This window comes from Psammomys obesus, unplaced genomic scaffold, assembly GCF_907164565.1.
Source record: "Psammomys obesus unplaced genomic scaffold, mPsaObe1.curated_primary_1811, whole genome shotgun sequence".
Taxonomy (NCBI): Eukaryota; Metazoa; Chordata; class Mammalia; order Rodentia; family Muridae; genus Psammomys; species Psammomys obesus.
In genome coordinates, this window is record NW_026593286.1 from 44,757,829 (window position 1) to 44,779,824 (window position 21,996).

General features: G+C 36.9%; 1 long non-coding RNA gene across 1 annotated transcript in view; it reads left to right on the forward strand.

Moving 5' to 3' along the window:
• Window positions 1–21,996, forward strand: part of LOC129683916 (uncharacterized) — an 81,102-nt gene that overhangs the window by 45,494 nt on the left and 13,612 nt on the right. The window contains exon 2 of the long non-coding RNA XR_008721218.1: window positions 9,675–9,747. This is a non-coding gene — a long non-coding RNA (uncharacterized LOC129683916). The remainder of the gene's footprint in view (window positions 1–9,674; window positions 9,748–21,996) is intronic.

Consider the following 21,996-nt stretch of genomic DNA (forward strand, 5'->3'; position numbering starts at 1 on the left):
AGAGAGAGAGAGAGAGAGAGAGAGAGAGAGAGAGAGAGAGAGAGAGAACCTGGGCCTGGTACAGGCTTTCAAATCTCCAAAGGCTATATCCGATGACACATTTCCTCCAATAAGGCCAAACACTTCCTGATCCTTCTCAGAGTGTCAAAACCTTGTAAGTTTTTAAATATATGAGTCTATGGGGGCCGTTCTTACTCAAAACACCACACTTGGACTATCAAACTTTCACCATTTTGTTACAATTAAATACTTATTAAGTATCAAAAGATATGAGATGTTTCACAAAAAGATTTTTGCTTTTTGAATGAAAGAGGTTGGTTTTCATAGTAGATATTTGTCAGCAACTCCCTTTGAAAGTTTTCTCATTTATCCAAATCTCTCTTTAACAAGGGGATTTGCACATAAGAATAATGTGAGCCAGCCTTTTGGAATCACCTGTTTAAAGTGTAGGCAATCTTGGTCTACAATCTAAAAATGTAAATCAGAAAATTCTGATCATGAATGTGTTTTAAGGAGAATACTAAGGTGTTGGTAAGGTTTTAACCAGGTGGATAGGGGAGTGCCTGCAATGACAGTAGCAGAAGTGCATATATAGAAAAAAAGATTAGAAACAACGTCTTGGGAGTTTCTAAATTCTTGACTTCAGTTATTTCTGAATCTGTGATATTAAACTATACACTAGATATCTGATTGTTCAGTCTATCCCATGATAGCCTGTGCCAGCCAATCTCCTTGGACCTTTTATCCAGAAACATTCTGCCCTTTGCAATCAAGAGAATTTTTAATAATATGTTCTTTATCTAGGAGCTTTTAATCTCAAGGGGTATTTGGTGATGTCTAACATGGATGGCTTTGTTTGTCTCCCATGGACAGAGTTCGTATTGAACTCTTTTGTGAATATTTCATAATCTTGAAACATTATGAAGGTTAGGTTGCTTGAGTCATAAAGGTGGTTGTTAAAAGACCTTGTGAAATCTATTGATGATATTCAGGGGGAAAAAATGAACTGTCATACTATAGTAAGATCAACAAGAGCTGAGGTAAATTAAAGTAGGGGAAGAAAAGATGTTCAGTAAGCTTCCCCACATGCTAACAACTCTCCTCCATTAGGAGAAGCCATTAATGTTTTAAACAAGCAAACCCTTGCCTGATCATAAATTATCTTTGAGAGTTGATTATTTTTGATCAGTCAGAAACCTCACTGGGGATGAATAATGTTATTATTCACTCAACAAGTATTTGTTAAAAATCTGCTAAATTTGTACTTAAATCAGAGAACCAAAAAGACAAAAATGTAAACTTAAATTTGCAATCTAACTTACATAATATAGAGAAATGTAACATAGACAGACTTGAAAGGGATAGAGGGAGAGATCAGGAAAACTTCTAATTTCAAATAAGGTCAGTTGTTTTGAAAATGTATTATTCATCTACATCTCAAAGATTCATTTTTAAACCAAAGCTTGTATAGACATCAAGAAATACTCTCAGCAAAGCAGTCAACAATTTTCTCAATTTCATCCCTATCAAAGCATGACATAAGCATAATTTTATAGTTACAAGGGAAGAAAATCATGATCAGTAAGGACAGAATGCTTTAGCTCACTACTGTTATCTTTTTTTCTTTTGTCCTAAACTCATCTCTTCATTCTTCTTGTGAATCCATGCTGTTTTATTTTTAATCAGTGAATAAATCTATATCCATCACCTATCCTGGAAATGTGAGACCCCCCCCAAAAAAAAAGGTTGTTGTACTCAAACAGTGGTATCTGTGGGGTCACCGTATGTGATCAGAAAGAGCACAAAGGAATTATTTTCCGTGCTGGTGATGTTTTCTTCTCATACAATCTTGTAAAACAGCTACTATTCACATGTGGCTTAGGCTCTAGAAATGGGATACAGCCTCTGAGGGACTTCATCTTCATGTATATTCACTTTAGTTAAAACTTAAGTAGTGATAGCTTAGTGGTCACTACATTGGCCATGTGGTCTGCACCCTTGTCTAACACTACTCATTTAAGGCACACCAATATCATTTGACCTTGATTTTAAGATGGAGACTTCCGAGGGTAGAATCATACTTTTGGGTATCTAGGTGCAACTTTGAGCAGAAATGAATTTTATATTTGGCCTGTAGGTCAAGTACCAAGGCAAGGCAAGTTCAGCTGTACAGTGGTTAAGAGAGGAGCAACACACGCAATCCTGCTGACTGGAAAATTGTGCTCTTTCTAGAAGTCAGCGTTTTCGAGTCTAGTTCAGAAATGCTACTCTTTTCTGTGTTGTCCTCTTCAGAGTCATTGCTTTCAAGGAGTTCATATGAGGAGCTAAAAAGCAGGATCTGCCATTTCTTCACTGTTAAGTTGCCAAAGGCATCTCTTTGCACTTACAATGAATTCCTATAGCTTTTTTCCCCTTCTCTTCTCCTAGGAGAGATAATTGGATTGTGTGATTTCCATTAAATGTAATGTACCGCATGCAGATGAAACACAATAGCAAAATGCATTTAGGTAGAATCTCTGGAAAAAATGGTCTGGGTGCTTTTCTGCTTGTTAAAATTAGCTGCAAAATTATTTGTGGTTTTATACAATTAACTGTGAAGACTTAATTTATTCTTTTTAAAGGTTACTTATATTGTATAACACTGTGAACAAATTGTTTTTTAGATAAGAGAGACTAGGCCATTGTTCTGTTTTTACTTTGTCATGTGCAGCATCCATATGAGATAGATACATACAGGGTTTTACAGACACACCGATATTCCACATAGTGGTGCTCTACACCTGCAGAAGTCATACACGCGAGCTCTGCAGCTGCTGGATAATAGTGCAGTGAACCTGATTGCCGTTGGAATTTTCTCTGAAATGGAACCCTTATAAATTTTCTTTAAAGGTATGTCTTCCAGCACTCATCATTTTGCAGGACAGATCCTTTGTACACACTCAGAAATGATGAACTGAAAAAATACCAATAGAGGAGAGGGCCATTTGAGAAATTGCTGCCCAATCTAGATATCTAAAATAGACATTCTTTTCCTTTTTATTACTATCATATTATCAGATTTTAATTAAGTTCGTGACACTATTCAGTGGTCAAATTTAAGAATCGCATGCTTCAGACAAAGGGAAAATCAATGCAAAATTATCTATTTTAGGTTCCTTGGGTTGCTAGTCTCTTTCTCCCACTCCTACATATTTCAGTGGAGAATTGTAGTTTGCGGGCTATGAAACCTTTCAGAATATCAGGGTGACAGTGTTGTACCAGGAACTAAGCAGTCTTTGAAAGTGCTTGACTTTTAGAAATTAGAACAAACAATTTGACATTTGTAACAGCAGAAGCATAAAAGGAAAAGAAGGTAAAATCAACATTCTTTTTAAGCTGATCTAGACTGTGCTGGGGACACCTGATATTCTAAGCCTGATGTCTGGTACTCCTTCTTTAATTATTTCCCTTAGCAATTACTACTATAACCTTTTGGAGCAATGATTCCATTTTAACTAGTTTTGCTTATAATCATGAAGGCATATAGGTGGGAAGGACCAGTGTAAATAAACTGGTTTCTGGAGACTCAAGAAACTGGTAGCAGATGCTGAATTTGTGCTCCGAAAAGGCTTTATTTCATATTTTTTGGTAGGTGTGTGTCATTTGTTCACTGTTAAATAAAAACCAAGTGGCTTAAACAAAGAATACCATTTATCTTGTGAATATGCAAGTATGCAGATGGATTTTTGTTTTGTTTTGTTTTAGCTTGTTCTGTTTGTTCATAGCTGGAGCCCTGTAAATACTTGCAATTGGAAGCAAGTAATTTGGCTGATGCTTTTGCAGGATCACACAAGTTTTCTTATATGTGGTCTAATATTTTCTCACAGGTTAATCTAGGTTTGCTTCCATGGTAGTAATTCAGTTCTAAGAAGGAGTACAGAGCACATTATGTGTCATGAAGTATAGAGCCAGACTCTCACAAGCTATCTCTTCAGCTATGTGATATTCATCAGTGCAAGTCACCATCCAGACCAAGCTAAAGGGCAGGGAACACAGGCTATCTATGGATGGAAGGAGAATCAGAGCTAATTATTCTTCACAATGAATCTGTTCTAACCTAAGTATGCTAATAAATACAGGAAATTGGGTTCTACAAACAATCTGCTACTGTATTTGAGGGAATGTTATTTTTCCTCAATCCTCTTATGTTTGTAGATAGGATCAACTCCTATAACAAAAGCCAAATGGACAGGAGTAGGAAATTCACATTTCTGAACACAGGTAGTGCCCATTAAAGGTAAATACTGCAGTGGAAGGCTCAAAACCTTTCTAGCTTTCACAACTTTTTACACAAAGAATGATCATTTCAGAGAAATACCAAGACAAAAGCAAAAGATTTTGAGTCTTTGTAGAGACAGATGCCAAAGAGGCAAGCAAGTGACATACAAAGGTTCACTCTTACAAGTTTTTCTGGTGTCATACCTCAGCTGATGATGGACCTATTTTGCAGAATTACCTTTTATTCTCACGTGAGGCACAGAAGGAGGCTTTTTTTTTTTTTTATCATCGTAAACCTGTGTCCTGCTTTTACACAAAGAAATGGAAAGCAAAGGAATTTATGCACCTGTTACTTCTTAATTGCCCTCAGGTCAACTGTTCTTCCTATTTTGGAGAGGCATATTTTGGATTCTAACACCTTTAATTTTGTGAAGTCCTAATATTGAATCTAATCTCTGCCCAATGTTGCCATAGTAAATACGATGCTTATGCATGCAATAACAATTAGTTACAAAACTAGAGGAGAGTAGAAAGGGATATAGAGGAGAGTTTAGAGGTACAAGAGAGAAGGGGCGATGATGTAATTATATTATAATATCTAAAAAAAAGAACAAAACCATTTGTAGGAAACAATGTATGTCAGTTAATTTAAATACTAGAGGACGAATGTTTATTATTCACTTCAAGTTCTTCGTGGTTACCTGAAATTTTAAAGAGCTGAGTAAAGTCACTATCAATATTTAAAAACAAATTACAAACAACAATTAAAGAATGTGTACTTTGTATAACATCCATGAAAAAATGGCTCATTTATGATATTGGTATTTTTATTACAAAGTAGAATAATGCTCATTCATGTATGCATTGTGTTTCATAATATGTACAAGGTTTCTCTAAACTGCATAGAAATCAAACTACTATCCATTACTAAGACTCTACAGGAACAATTAAAGATGTTGAGTCTTAGTTCTGTCCTAAGAATCTTATTACACTAAGCTGCACATAGCATGTTAAACTTCACAGGACTATGATACATTGAGTATCTTAATAAAAAAGAGGTTAATCTGGGCAGCCTGTGTTATTGTGTTTTCCAGTGGGTTAGGCTTGATATATATATATTCTGCTTTCAACATAAAATTGTCTGTACTGAAACACAAGAGCAAAGAGGCAATGGGCAGATGTACCTCAAGCCTATGGTCTTGTGTCAATATTTCAGCACATATTGATAAGACTAGGGATACATGTGTCATCTGCCTTTCTACTATAAGAGATGGGTATCTAAACTGGAGAGTAAGTATAAGAAGACCCCATGAAGATCATGTTTCAATGTCTATAGCTTATTAGATTCTCTCAGGGATGCTGAGAAATATTGACATTCATGGTTTACCTAAAACCAATTAAAATATGAATCTCTTGTGAGTTGGGCTCAAGAATCAGTATTTAAAAGAAAGTTCCTCTGGCAATTCTAATCTGTAGTTAAAGTGGAGGACCACATTTGAGATGAATCACCAAAGGACATTACATCAATTAATACAGTATTTGATTGCACTTAAGTAGCTATTACCTTATTCTTAATTTAATTTTGGTTTATGTGCATAGTGTTGCTTGTACATTTAAATTATAATGTAAAACTGTTACTAATTGTCTTTATAGGCTACTGAGCCCTTTTCTTTTTACCAAGTGCTTAAGTAATAAAGTCTAAAACAAGCCAGTGTTTATATATTATATATACTATGATATCTCTTAAATGTATGATATATATTATGATATATCTCATGACTTTAGGGAGAATCAGAAAACTCTCTTTCAAAAGCATAAATCAAATTAAAGGTGGTATTTATAGACTGTGTAAATCTAGCCGGGTGGGCTAAAAATTGGTAAAAGTTCGTGCTATTGTACTCATGTGATGGTTTAAACAGAAATCTGCTTCCCCATAGGCTCATATATCTAAATGTGTGGTTATTAGGGCATGGTACTACTTGAGAAGAATTTGAAGGTGTAGTCTTGTTGAAGTATGTGTGTCCTTGTTAGAGGAAGTGTGTCACTGTGAGTGGGCTTAGGGATTTCAGAAGCCCAAGCCAGGCACAGTTGTTTTCTCTTCTTCCTGCTGCTTGTGGATCTGGATGTAGAAATCTCAGCTCCTTCTTCAGCATCATGTCTTCCTGCTTGATACCATGAAGATAATGGACTAAACATCTGAAACTGTAAGCAAGACACAATGCCTCTTCACAACAATAAAACACTGGCTAAAACAACTCAACATGTTTAAAATCATGGAAAAAAGCAAAAAAATAAATCCCATTAACAATGATAGAATCCCTTTTCTCAGACACTTAAGACAAATAATAATAATAACAATAATAATAATGAGAAGCTAGAAGAAAAATTGCTTTTTATTGTTCTGATTTATTTAATAAAGTTACTTTAAAAACTTCTCTTTCATGACTAAATCTACATTGGTAGGTGATGATGAAGGAAGATTGGTAAACCATACTTCAAAGTCAGTTTGCAATGTTAAGAGAGAGAAAACCATGTTTTGCCACATGAGGTCTGACTTCTGGAAGCTTGGAAGAAATATAGCCTTTTGCTTCCCAAGTGAACAGCATCCATCACTTGGTTGTAACACTGCAAGAAGCAGACAGTGCCTCCTTGGAGCCTCACAGGGTGCTCAGGCACTCACCACAATCGAACAGACCAGTATTGTCCTAGGCTTGTCTATTGAGAAACTACAGGTTACCTGATGAGTACCTCATGTCAGAATGGGAATTTGTAACACATTTTTTAAATTATTCATTACCTTACTGAATCCTCAGAGAGTTAGGCAAAGAGGGCCTTCTGTAATTTATCTTTTAGAAAATAGAAATTATTTGTTTTGATGACAGTGTCTGTTGCTTTACAGAAGCTTTTCAGTTTCATGAGGTCCCATTTATTGATTGTTGCTCTTAGAGCCTGTGCTGTTGGTGTTCTGTTCAGGAAGTTGTCTCCTGTGCCAATGAGTTCTAGGCTGTTCCCACTTTTTTTTTCCAACTGATTTAGAGTATCTGGTTTTATGTTGAGGTCCTTGATCCACTTGGACTTTAGTTTTGTGCAGGGTGATAAATACGGATCTATTTTCATTTTTCTGCATGTAGACATCCAGTTGGTCCAGCACCATTTGTTGAAGATTGGGAAAGAATCTTCACCATCCCTTTATCTGACAGAGGGCTAATATCCAGTATATATAAAGAACTAAAGAAGCAGAAAAGCAACAAACCAAGTAATCCAATTAAAAAATGGGGAACAGAGCTAAATAGAGAATTCTCGAAAGAGGAACATCGAATGGCAGAGAAACACTTAAAGAAATGTTCAACCTCATTAGCCATTAGGGAAATGCAAATCAAAACGATCCTGAGATTTCACCTTACACCCATCAGAATGGCCAAGATGGAAAAACTCAAGTGATAGCACATGTTGGAGAGGTTGAGGAGAAAAGGGAACCCTCCTCCACTGCTGGTGGGAATGTAAACTGGTTCAACCACTTTGGAAGTCAATCTGGCGCTTTCTCAGACAACTAGGAGTAGTGCTACCTCAAGACCCAGCTATACCACTCCTAGGTATATACCCAAAATTTGCTCAAGTACACAACAAGGACATTTGTTCAACCATGTTTGTAGCAGCTTTATTTGTAATAGCCAGAAGTTGGAAACAACCCAGATGTCCATCAACGGAGGAATGGATACAGAAATTGTGGTATTTTTACACAATGGAATACTACTCAGCAATCAAAAAGGAGGAAATCATGAAATTTGCAGGCAAGTGGTGGGATCTAGAAAAGATCATTCTGAGTGAAGTATCCCAGAAGGAGAAAGACAAACATGGTATATACTTGCTTATATAGACCTACAAGATATGATAAACATAATGAAATCTACACACCTAAAGAAGATAATCAAGAAAGTGGACACAGGCGAAGATGATCAATCCTCATTTAGAAAGACAAATGGGATGTACATTGAACGTATGACAGGAGTCTACCACAAAAGGCATCTGAAAGACTCTACCTAGCAGTGTTTCAAAGCAGACACTAAGACTCATAACCAAACCCTCAGCAGAGTGCAGGGAATCATATGAAAGAAGGGAAGTTAGTATGATATGGAAAGGATAGGAGCTCTACAAGGACCAAATATATCCAGGCACAGGGTCTTTTCTGAGACTGACACTCAACCAAGGACCATCTATGGATATAACATAGAACTTCTGCTCGGATGTGGCCCGTGGTAGCTCAGTAACCAAGTAGTTTTCCAAAGTAAGGGGAACAAGGACTATTTCTAACAGGATCTCAAGGGCAGGCTGTTTGACCCCCCCCCCCCCAGAGGAGGAGCAGTCTGTTAGGCCACAGAGGAGGACTTTGCAGCCAGCCCTGAAGATACCTGATAAAACAGGGTCAAATGAAAGGGGAGGAGGTCCTCCCCTATCAGTGGACTTCGAAAGGGGCAGGGAGGAGACCAAGGAGGGAGTGCAGGGTTGGGGAGGGAATGAGGGACCGGGATACAGCTGGGACACAGAGTTAACAAAATGTAACTAAAAAGAAAAATAAAATTAAAAAAAAAGAAAATAGAATTTAGGAATTATGTGAAATAACTTTCCCAAGCAGGTTTAACAATTCTTTCAGTTTGTGAATATTACATGCCTGATCTTATGGCAAATCATTGTTTAATATAGTAAGTTTTCAAGTGGAAACCTGGCTCCATTTTAAGTCAGAAAATGATTTTTTTTTGAGAGGGTTTTTTCTGTGTAACAAAGGCCTGGCTGACCTGGACTTGCTTTGTTCACCAGGCTGGCCTCAAACTCACAGAGATCTGCCTTCCTCTGTCTCCTAAATGCTGGAATTAAGGCATGTTTCCCATGCCCTACTAAAAAATATGGTTCTTCTTATTATTTTGTGGGAGACACGGCACTGAGTGTGGTATGGGCTTGTGACACACATGCTTGCATCCACATATATCTAAAGGCAATGAAGAATATATTTTTTCAGTATGTTATTAGTAGGTAAGATTTACATACCTAATACTTTGCATGAAGATATATATATAACTCTTTCAACACACATGTACATACACAAAGAGACACACATGTGAACATATACATATCACTCATTCACACCACCATAGCACAGTTTATCACTTCCCTCTTGATGACCAGAAAATTAACTAAAATTGCATTCATAACCAATTCCAACCTCTTTATTATCTCTGTTCTCTGTGATAATTTGTTGTACTTTCTTCAGGTGAGTTCTCTTTCTTTTAACTTTATAACTTAGAAATTTGAAAGAAGTTGCTTTAAATATATAATACAAAACTTCAAAGTCTACTTCTAGACTTGAAAACTGAAAACACGTAGGCAATTAATTTGGTTTGGTATCTTCTTTTTCTCCTCAGGTAAAACTTTTCCCCACTGAAATGACCTTGCTCCATCTCCCTACAGTTCTAACACATTAAGGAATCCCTTGTGGTGAGTCATACTTTTTCTCAGTTCTAAAGAAGACTCTTGTGTGTGGCTTTCCCCTGTGGTTTTGCTTTGGCTAATTTGGATGGTACACAATGCTAAATTAAATTTCCTAGAATGAAATTTCAATGCTATTGCAAATTTTCAAATGTGTATTGGAAATGTGTATTTGGGAGGCAAGTTTTCAAAGGTTAAGATATTGTAATTTTAAAAGTTGGACAAGATTTTTTTATACCTTTATTCTGGCCCATCCTTTCATATATATATACAGCAAATCTACAATTTATTTATTTATTCATTTTTAATTTTTTATATTAATTACAGTTTATTCACTTTGTAGGTCAGCTGTCTCCTCTCTCTCATTCCCTCCCAATCCCACCTTCCCTCTCTCATCTCCTCCCATGCCCCTCTCCAAGTCCACTGATAGGCTGATAGGGGAGGTCCTCCTCCCCTTCCATCTGACCCTAGCCTATCAGGTCTCATCAGGACTGGCTGCATTGTCTTCTTCTATGGCCTGGTAAGGCTGCTCCCCACTCAGGGAGAGGTGATCAAAGAACCAGCCACCGAGTTAGTGTCAGAGACAGTCCCTATCGGACTGGCCCATCTTTTAAAATATGTAAAATAAACAAAAGAGTTTATCTGTCTTCTTTGTTGACACATATACAAACATATGTGTGCAAATGTATATACATTATATTTATACATATCTGTAGATTGCATGTATAATTTATACATATCTGTACAGAAGCATGTATATACACAGGATGTATAAGTGTGTATATGCCTAGGTATTTCTGAAGCATCGGATAGAAATTCTTCAGAGGAAAAATATGAATGCAAATTGTGTAATAGTCAACCATTATATTCGATGAAAAGATATAGCATCTATTTCTAAGAAATCCCTGGGGCACATGACTTCCTGGAGCAGGAAATAGGCTTATTATCTGGGAACAGCTATTGGATGGGCTGCACATCATGCCACATCTGGCTCCTTTCAGTGATCAGAATGCAGTTCCTCTGCTACACTGTGAGTATAATACACTAAGTTCTGTTAGAGAAGTTGATTACATCAACACTCGTCATTTGGTGCCACAGGAATGAATCTACTATATGAGAACATGTTTATAACAACCAGTGTTTCTTAATTTGCATCAACATTTGTTTTCAGCAACTGTCTAGATTTATGCAGTCATTTATTTAGCAAAGGGAAACTATTATTTTATGGCAGTATGTTCATGTGATGGAACTACCTCTCATTTGTATAATTTGAAATATATGAGCAGTAATGGTGAGTACATTTGCAAGCAAAAGGTAATATGTAGAAATATATTGTTAAATGATAGAATTATTAAGATTAATATTTAGCAAGACTGAGCAAATTCAAAAATGTAAAATAGAGGCCCTGAAAATAGGCCTCTATAGTCTTTCAATGGCTTTTGATTTGGTTAAGTATTTTCCTCCTTCCTCCTTCCTTCCCTTCATCTTTCTTCTGGCCAGCTACAATGACCGTTTTGTAAGTCTTAATGAGGATTCTCAAAAATTTTTGGACAAAATGTTGACAACGTATGTTTTATTTTATTATGCATGATAGAGTGTAGAGTGCTATCTATACATATATATGTATGTTTATGTTTGTTTATTCTAAATAAAAAGCTAAAAGTTGGCTGTTTCAGTTACCTTGCTTTTTTACTTTTTGTTGCTGTTTTTTTGTTTGTTTTGTTTGTTTTTTTGGTCTTTTTGTTATTTTGTCTTTTTTAATTTTTACTTTATTAATTACAGTTTATTCACTTTCTATCCCAGCTGTAGCCCACTCCCCCATCCCCTCCCAATCCTACTCTCCCTCCTTCTTCTTCTTCTCCTATGCCCCTCTCCTAGTCCAATGATAGGGAAGGTCCTCCTCCCCTTCTATCTGACCCTAGTCTATCAGAGCTGAGGACTGAACCCAGGGACTTGTGCTTGTTAGGCAAGTGCGCTACCACTGAGCTAAATCCCTAACCCCACTTGGCTGTTACAAATGAAGAAATTTGTAATAGCTCTAATGCACAATTAAAAGGAAGACCACTAACTTCTTGTGGATGGTGAAACCTAGAAAACACTTGAGAAGAGAACTTCCTTATGTATCTTTTTGTTTTAAGATTTATTTGTTTTAAGATTTTTAACTGTTTTTTTTTTTGTTTTACATTTTTTTATTAATTTATTCATTTTATATCCTGATTATAGCCCCTCCCACATCTCCTCTCGGTACCACCCTCCCTCTTTCCCCTATCCCTGTCCCCTAGTTCTCAGAGAGGGGGAAGATTGCTTCCCTTATCAACTGACCACAGACTATCAAGTCTCTTTAGGACTAGTTGCATTTTCTTCCTCTGTGACCTGGCAAGGCTGCCTTGCCCAGCGAAAGTGCTTGAACAACAGGCAAAAGAGTTCATGCCAGAGACAGTCCCTGGTCTCCTTCCTAGGTGGCATACATTGAGATTGAGGCTACACTTGAGCAGCCAATCAGGGTCCTCTTCATGCATGGTTCTTGCATGCTGCATCAGTCTCCACAAGCCACCTGGGAGTTTCATGATATCCGTGTTTTGAATAGCTGAATTGTACTCAATTGTGTAGATGTACCACAATCTCTTAATCCATTCTTTGGCTGAGGAACATCTAGGTTGTTTCCAGTTTCTGTCTATTATGAGTAAAGCTGCTAAGAAAATAGTTGAGCAAAAGTCCTTGTTGTATGGTAGAACATTTTTCAGGTATATGCCCAGGAGCGGTAGAACTGAATCTTGAAGTATGGCTATTCCCAATTTTCTAAGAAAATGTCAGATTAATTTCCAAAGTGGTTGTACAAGTTTGACTCCCACCAGCAATGGGTAAGTGTTCCCCTTTCTCCACATCCTTGCCCAGCATCTATTGTCACTTGAGTCTTTGATCTTAGCTGTTCTGACAAGTGTAAGATGGAATCTCAGAGTCATTTTATTTTCATTTCCCTGATAACTAAGGATATTGAACATTTCTTTAAGTGGTTCCCCACCATTCAAGATTCCTCTGTTGAGAATTCTCTTATTTAGCTCTGCATCACATTTTTTAATTGGGATTATTTGGTATGTTTGTGTTTAAATTCTTGAGTTCTTTATATATTCAAGATATTAGCCCTTGGGTGAATGTAGGACTTATGAAGATATTTTCATAATTTGAAGACTGCCATTTCATTCAATTGATAGTATCTTTTGCTTTACAGAAGCTTTTCAGTTTCATGAGGTCTCATTTATTAATTGTAGAAATTAGAGACTAACCAACAAGATGTTCTGTTCAGGAAGTTTGTGCCCTGTGCCAATGAGTTAAAGGGCCTTACCCATATTTTCCTATCATAGATTTAGTGTATATAGTTTTATGTTGAGGTATTTGATCAACATGGAATTGAGCTTAGTGCAACATGTTAAATATGGATCTATTTGCATTTTTTTTTTTTTTTACTTGAATACCTCCAGTCAGACCAACACCATTTGTTGAAGATGCTGTCTTTTTTCCGTTGTATGGTTTTGGCTTCTTTGTCAAAAATTGGGTGTGCATAGGTGTGTGGGTTTATTTCTGGATCTTTGATTCAATTCCATTGGTCAGCCAGCCTATTTCTATGACAGTACCATGCAGTTTTTATTACTATTGCTCTGTAGTATAGCTTGAGGTCAGCTATGGAGATAATTGCAGAAGTTCTATTATTATATAATATTGGTTTAGCAATTCTGGATTTTTTTTTCATATGAAGTGTAGAATTGTTCTTTTAAAGTATGTGAAAAACTATATTGGTATTTTGGTGAAGACTGCATTGATTCTGTAGATTGCCTTTGGTAAGAGGGCCATTTTTACTGTGTTAATCCTACCAATCCATGAGCATGGGACATCTTTCCATCTTCTGGTATCTTCCTCAATTTTTTTTTTTTTTTTTTAGAGAGTTGAAGCTCTTTTTATATGGGTCTTTCACCTCTTTGGTTACAGTTACCCCTAGATACTTTATATTATTTGTGGCCATATTGAAGGATGTGGTTCCCCTAATTTCTTTCTTAGCCCATTTGTCATTTGTGTTCATTTTTTTAAATTAATCTTCTATCTAACCACTTTGCTGAAAGAGTTTATCAGCTCCAGGAGGTCTCTGGTATAATTTTTGGGGTCACTTATGTATACTGTCATATCATCTCTTGTCAGCGATACTTTAACTTCTTTCCTTCTGATTTGAAGCCCTTTCTTTGAACTCTTTCAGTTGTCTTATTGCTCTAGCTAGAACATCTAGTACCATATTGAAGAGATGTGGAGAGAGAGAGCAGCCTTGTCTTGTCCATGATTTTAGTGGGATTGCTTTGAGTTTCTCTCCATTTAGTTTGATGTTGGCTAAAAGTTTGTATCAATGATCTTTCCAAGACTTTTATCATGAAGGGGTATTAGATTTTGTCACAGACTTTTCTGCATCTAATGTGATAATCATATATTTTATTTAATTTTGTTTATATGGTGGATTACATTGATGATTTTCATATGTTGAATCATACCTGCATCCCTGGGATGAAGCCTCCTTGATCATGGTGAATGATGTGTTTGATATGTTCTTGAATTCAGTTTGCAATTATCTTATTGAGTATTTTTGCATCAATGTTCATTAGCGAAATTGGTCTGAAATTGTCTTTCATTGTTGAGTCTTCGTGTGGTTTAGATATCAGGATGACTGAGGTTTCATACAATGATTTTTGTAATGTTCCTTCTGTTTCTATTTTGTGGAATAGTGTGAGGAGTATTGGTGTCAGCTCTTCTTTGAAAGTCTGGTAGAATTCCATGTTAAAACCATCTGGCCCTGGGCCAGAGGAGATTTTAATGGCTGCTTCTATTTCCTTAGACATTGTAGGGTTGTTTAAACTGTTTACCTACTCTTGATTTAACTTTGGTAGGTGAACTCTATCAAGAAAATCATCCATTTCCTTTGTATTTTCCAATTTTGTGGAATACAGGTTTTTGAAGTAAGACCTAATGATTCTTCGCATTTCCTCAGTGTCTGTTGTTATGTCCCCTTTTCCATTTCTTATTTTTTTTAATTTGGGTACTGTCTTTCTGTCTTTTAATTAGTTTGGCTAAGGGTTTGTCTATCTTGTTGATTTTCTGAAAGGACCTACTCTTGGTTTTGTTGATTCTTTATATTGTACTTTTTGTTTCTAATTTATTTATTTCAGGCCTTAGTTTGATTATTTCTTGGTGTGTTCCTTCTATATTTTCTAAAGCTTTTAGGTGATGTGTTAAGTTACTATTATGGGATCTCTGCAATTTCTTTATGAAGACACTTAGTGCTATGAATTTTCTTCTTAGCACTGCTTTCACTGTGTCCTGTAAGTTTGGCTAGCTTGTACCCTCATTTTCATTGAATTCTAGGAAATCTTATTTGTTTCTTTATTTCTTTCCTCACCGAGTAATCACTGAGCAAGGAGTTGTTCAGTTTCCATGAGTGTGTAGGCTTTTTGTTGTTTCTGTTGTTGTTGAGGTTTAGAATTAATCCATGGTGATCTGATAAAAAAAACAATGGGTTAATCCAATTTTCATGTTATCAGATGAGGTTTGCATTTGACCAACTATAAGGTTAATTTTGGAGAAGGTTCTGTGTGGTGCTGAGAAAAAAAAAGTATATTCTTTTTGTGTTTGGGTGAAATGTTCTGTAGACATCTATTATGTCCGTTTGATTCATGACCTCTGTTAGCTTCATTTTTTCTGTATTTAGCTTCTGTCTCAATGATCTGTCTATTGGTGAGAGTGGGATGTTGTAAGTCTCCCAATATTTAGCTGTTGGGTTCAATGTGTGATTTAAGGTTTAATAATGTTTCTTTTATGAATGCAGGTACCCTTGTATTTAGGTCATAGGTGCTCAGGATTGTGATGTCCTCCCAGTGGATTTTTTCTTTGATGAGAATGAAGTGTCTGTCCCCATCTCTTTTGATTCATTTTGGTTGAAAGTCTATTTTATTAGATATTAGGATGGCTGTGCCAGCTTGCTTCTTGGGTCTGTTTGCTTAGAAAATCTTTTGTCATCCCTTTACTCTGAGGTAGTGTCTACATTTGCTGCCAACGTATGTTTCTTGAATGCAGCATAATGTTGGATCCTGTTTTCAAAGCCGTTCTATCTTTCTATTAGAGTTGAATCTATTGATGTTGACATATATTAGTGACCAGTGATTGTTTCTTTTATTGTGGAGTTGTTGGTGACAGTGTGTTTGTTTGTTTTCTTTTGGTTTTGCTGTTGTGAAGTTATCTGTATCCCTTCTTTTCTTGGGTATAGTTGATCCTGTTGGGTAAGAATTTTCCTTCTAGTATCTTCTGTAGGACCAGGTTGGTGCATAGATACTGTTTAAATTTAGTTTTGTCATAGAATGTCTTCTTTTCCCTGTCTATGATGATTGAAATTTTTGCTACATATAGTAGTCTGGGTTAGCATCTGTGGTCTCTTATGTCTGCATGCCATCCACCCAGACCCTTCTGGCTTTGATAGTCTCTGTTTAGAAGTCAGGTGTAATTCTGAGAATTCTTCAGTTATATGTTACTTATTATATTGCAGGAGAAATTTCTTTTCTTCCCTAGTCTATTTGGTGTTTTGTAACCCTCTTGTGTGTTTAAGGACATCTTTTTCTTTAGGTTGGAGAAATTTTCTTCTGTGACTTTCTTGAAAGTATTTTCTAACCCTTGGAGCCTGGAGTCTTCTTTTTCATCTATTCCTGTTTTTCTTAGGTTTCATCTCTTCATGGTATCCTAGTTTCTTTGATGCTTTGCACCAAGAATTTTTCCATTTTAATATTTCCTTTGAGAGATGTATCAATTCTTCAATTGTATCTTCAGCACCTCAGATTTTCTCCTCCATCTCTTGTATTCTGTTGGTGATGCTTACCTCTGTGGTTCCTGATCTCGTCTGTAAGTTTTCCATCTCCAGGTTTTTCTCAGTTTGTGTTTTCTTTATTGATTCTAACTCCATTTTCATGTCTTGAACAGTTTTATTAATTTCATGTGCCTATTTTCTTGTTGTTTCCTGTCTGTCTTTGATGATCTTTATTTGTTTGGTTTTATTTTCCTGTATTTCTTTGAGAAATTTATTTGTTTTCTCTTTTTATGCCTCTAATAAATGCATAATCATAGACTTAAGGTCATTTCCTGTGTTTCAGCTCCATTAGAATATCCTTTTTTTTTTTTTTTTTTTAGTTTCTGGTGGAGGTATTATGTTCTACTTTTTCTTGATTGTGTGCTTTTGCTAGTTTTTTTTAGCCATCTGGTGTCCATAGCCTTAGCTGTTTGTTTGCTGGAACCTGCACCAAAGACTTAATCTGCACATCTCAGGAGTCTGGTGTTTGGAGTAGTCTTCATGATATTGAGAGAGGTCTAAGGGAACAGGAATGGGTTCTGGAATTTAAGATGTAGCCATGCTAGGGTATGTGTTTTGGAAGGCAGTGTGCTGGCATAGGTGCTTTGAATAATAGGGGCATGGGCAAGGGTACCTTGAATGGCAGGGGCGAGGGCACCTCAGGTGGCAGTTGCTTGTTGAGACAGGGGGGATTGTGTCTGCCTCAGGTAGCAGCTGAGAAGGATCCAGTACCTCAGAAAGCAGCTGAGTTGCAGCTTACAGGCCTACCAGACTCTGCACTCCTAGGGCTTAGATTCTTCTGGGCTCTGCCATCTTGGATCCTGGATTCTGTATGATTTAATGTCCACCTGATCTTCACAGACAAAGTGAACTGTGATTTGGAGGTTGGGATTCTATAAGATATGCAGAAATGGCAGGGGGTTCATAGTTCATGACTCCTGGACCTGGGAGATGGCCATGGGGAGCCTGGATCTAATTGTTCCCAACTCCTGGGGTGTCCCCTCCAGTCCAGGAAGCACCAAAGTTGGTGTTTTGAACCCAACTGCCTGCTTACACAGCGTTTTTGTAGTCTCTGATATTTTGCAACTTACCTGTGGTATACACAGGTGGCTGCCATCTTGGCTGCTTTAAGATTTCTTATTCTACTTTATTATATTCCCTTCTTCAACCCAAAACCTTTCATTTGACATACAAACTACATGTACAGCATATACATAATATTTGTGTCTCTGAAGAAGCACTGGAACTTAGAGGAATGGTTATAGATTCTTGGGAGAGGAGGATTACAATCTGTATTCCACTATGACTGATGATGGACTTTGCAGTAAGGCATGGCAGCTCTTTGAATTTAATTTTCTCCTCTATAAAAAGAACTCCTCATAGTTGATAATTAATGTCCTCCTGATCTTATTAGGCTTTGAACACACAGTATGTTTCTATAGGTATCACAACATCAAAATTATGGTGAGTCAACAAAGATAATATTCTATTAAAGTAAGCTGTTCTTTGACTGAACTCTCCATCTTTTCAAATATAAAAAATGTGAATTTCCTTTTGTAGCCATATTATTGGGGCAATGCCAGTTTATTACTGTTATATCCAAACTTTCTTTTCCATTTTATAAATGGACTCTATGACTTACATAGAGCACTGGTTTGCTCTGAGGACTATATCCCAGGTTTAGGTGTATTCTGTGCCTTTTGAGTTTGATAGCTAGGTATATTCTTTTCTGAACAGTAGTAACTCATTTTTATAGATAAGTTGCACTACATATACAAGGAACAGATTGAGCTCAGAGGTTTTGAAAACTTGTCATTTTTTTTCATACAGATGCTCAATCATTGCTGTTAGATGAAATAATCTTCCAGGTTGAAATAACAGTGCAAGTAATATTGATGGAGCTAAAATGTGATTAATGTATTTTCAGATGATAGGACATCAAGAAATAAAATGAGGCATGCTGTATTAAGCCAAACTTTTCACACATACATGTTTTCTTTTGAGGGGATTGTGCTTTGAATCTCAGGCTACTTGCTCTAGACAGGAGTCATAGTCTGAACGATTGGACCATTATGCATTAACTGAGACTTTGGAAGAAAAGCTACAGGATACAGTAAATAAAAACAAATTTTGGTTTTCTTTCTTTAAAACAAAGTCTTTTATAAACTGAGTAAGGGTTCCAGAAGTGATTATTGTCCTAGAGGTTTCTCTTCATCTTATGTTCTTAAGTAATGAAGATAATACAAAGAAAATGAAGAGAATCATCTAATTCTCATGAAGACATGGTAATGCAGCACATCTATGCTCCTGCATGTAGCACAATAAATCCCAGTGTATTTTTGATATGAAACAAATTCACTGAATTGTAAAGTTTTATAGTTATACAACTTATCTCATGTATTAAAATGCTTAGAATATATCAAATTATGGATTGACATTAAATAGAGTTTAATCATCAAATAATGAATTTATTACAAGTTCAAATCTCCTTACATTTACAGAGAATTCTAGAAAATAACCCTGTAGCTAATGACATTAGGAAAATTTAAGGTGAATTTCTTCTTAGCCTTATCAGTTTAAATCATTGATTTAGACCATATTCGGATCCCTTAAAAGTAGTCATAGTTTTACACAAACTACCAAATCATTTTAAGTTTGAATTACTTCATTATTTTAGAGAACTTGTCAAAGATAGTGAAATAAACAATGATGCCTCTGATTGAGCACTGCCATTAAGTTTAAAGCAGGGAAGTAGCCATGTGTTTGTCCACTTACTGGTCTATAATACAGAGCATCACTGAGTATCTTGGGTTGTCAGGAGCACATATGTAAACTACTGATACAAAACTGAGTTCTATTTTTTTTTTTACAATCTTACAAATATTTATTATGTCTCTTCTGATTTTTGTGGCTCTATATAGGTAAGAAATTTCTCTTCTGAAAATCTACACTCAATTTAGAGACATTATACATAAAATGATTATCTGAAGTAAAATACATAATAAAAGCTAAATTTCAAAGTAAGAAATAGATGCCTTTCACTTGGACAGATCAGAAAATTTTCAAAGACTAAGAGAATATGAGAGGTGAAATGGAATAATTTTGGGACTGGTAAACACTGTATGATATATGAGTGAGGTTGAGATTCCATCTTGGCTATGTGCAACAGTGGGTATCAGCATGTGATTTACATAAAGGGTCAAATATTTGAGGGTGTTTTTTGGCTTATGATTCATATTTTAACTATTAAGAATTTTATAGCTTAAAAATCATTAGAAGGCACACATGTATGTTAGTAGACATATACCCTTGTGGAGAAGGGTGATGTGGAGCTAACAAAACATAAATGAATAAATATAGCTGTTTACCAATAAATGTTATTTACAGCAATGTTGATGTTTCATTTACTCTTTCCATTTCCTGGCTTAGAGAATCAAAATATCAGCCATTAGAAAATGAATTGATTTGAGCTGTATTGTTAAATATAAATTTATAGCTAAAATTGAAGTATTTGTATCATTGTTGTTGATATTTAGGCAATCACAACTAGTGCTTATTGTATGTCAAGTATTGTGTTGTATTTTTACAGATAGACTTTAAGATGACAATCAAGAATAGAAGTGGGTTCCCTAGTAAGGGGAGCTAGGCTTGTCTCTGGAATGCACTTCGTAGCTGGCTCTCTGATCACCTTCCTCTGGGGATCCAGCCTTGCTGACCACAGAGGGAGTTATGTAGCCAGTCCTGATGAGAGGTATGGTCAGATAGAAGGAAAGGAGGACCTCCCCTATCAGGGCACTAATGGAGAGACATAGGGGGAGAAGAAGGAGGGAGGTTGAGATTGGGAGGAGATGAAGAAGGGGGCCACAGCCAGGATACAAAGTGAATAAATTGTAATAAATAATAAACAAATAAAAAAATAAAAGTGAATGGAGAGTTTCCTTGAATTCTTATCCCCTTATGCCCAAAAAAAGCAAATGCTTCATATGCTGAAACTCAGAAATACCTCTCAATTTGTTCAAAGACCCTTGGGCTTATTAGCCACAAACATATGCATTAATGAGCATGCATACATGCCAGATGAAATCTACACTATGGGTAAAGAGGCAGATATAGTATACATGACTCTATAGAGCTCATGGTTCATTAGAGCAAAAAATATGTCAAAAGTGATTATAGTTTTAAATAGTATATTACAAGGCATATACATTGGAATTATAGCCGCAATAGACAGAGCTAAGAAGGTCAACAAAACATTATAAATATGTTATTCAAGAGAGTATTTAAGAGCCTTTCATCCTGTGTCTCCAGAGGACATTGAAGGTATTGCAAGCACAAGTATAAAAGTATCCAGGTGTCAGAGAGAAATTAACTGCTTCTCTATGGCTGTTGGCTTGCTCTGTAGTGCATCAGACTGATTTTAATATATTTTTTAAAATTGTCTATGACTGAAATCAATAGCTAGGCAATTAAAACAAACAATCTGGGACTTGAGCAAGATGGCAGCAATGAGCACACACAGTTTCTGAGAGGCAGAGGAGCTGAAGCGCCGGAGATGGTGAGTGGAGGGAAGACTAAAGGCAGGGAAATGACAGTGAGGCTTTCTGAACAGGAGGGAACATCACATGAGTTGAGACCTTTAGTCTCAGATCACCCACAGACTTCTTCGAGGAAGGAGAGAAACGATCATCTGATCTCCCTGCACTCTCCTTTTTTGGGCCTCCCTCCTCCTCGGCACAGCCCAGGCAGCTCACAGAGATTCTCGGCTCAGAACTCACTGTCTGTACAACCAGGCACTGACTGTACAACCCGCCCAAACCCTCAGTGGCAGATAGTGGGCTATATAACCACCAAAGTCCAGCAGACCCGCCAAACAAGCTAAGCACACCAGGAACCAGGCCGCCCAAGCGTGGAGAACACAGTGGTGGGCCCCCAGAACTTCCCAGAAGGCATCTGGATTGGCATCCCAGTGTGCAGCTTCAGCTGGACTTCTTAACCTGGCAGCTGCAGCAGCACTGAGCTGGCTGAGCTTCTCAGTCCTCCTGCATATGACTAAGAGGATCCAGACCAGAGAGTGGAGAGCCCGGATGCCCCATCCTTGCCTATGTGACCTGCTTGAGAGTGAGTATGACCCTAGATGTCTTGCAGAGTCCCAGATCCAGGGTCCTTCTAAACTAGCAGCCAGATATCCGACCCCTCCCACCCACACACCCATTGTGGGAAACAGAGGGATTACAGAGACATTAGGGTCCCTGCTCTGTGGATCCAACAGTGGATCAGACCGGGAGCTCAGAGAGAGCCGAATACCAGTAGCCTGTTGGCCACTGCAGTATTCATAGAATTTGCATAAGGAAATTGCACTGTGATTATCACCAGCCTGTTACTGCACCTGC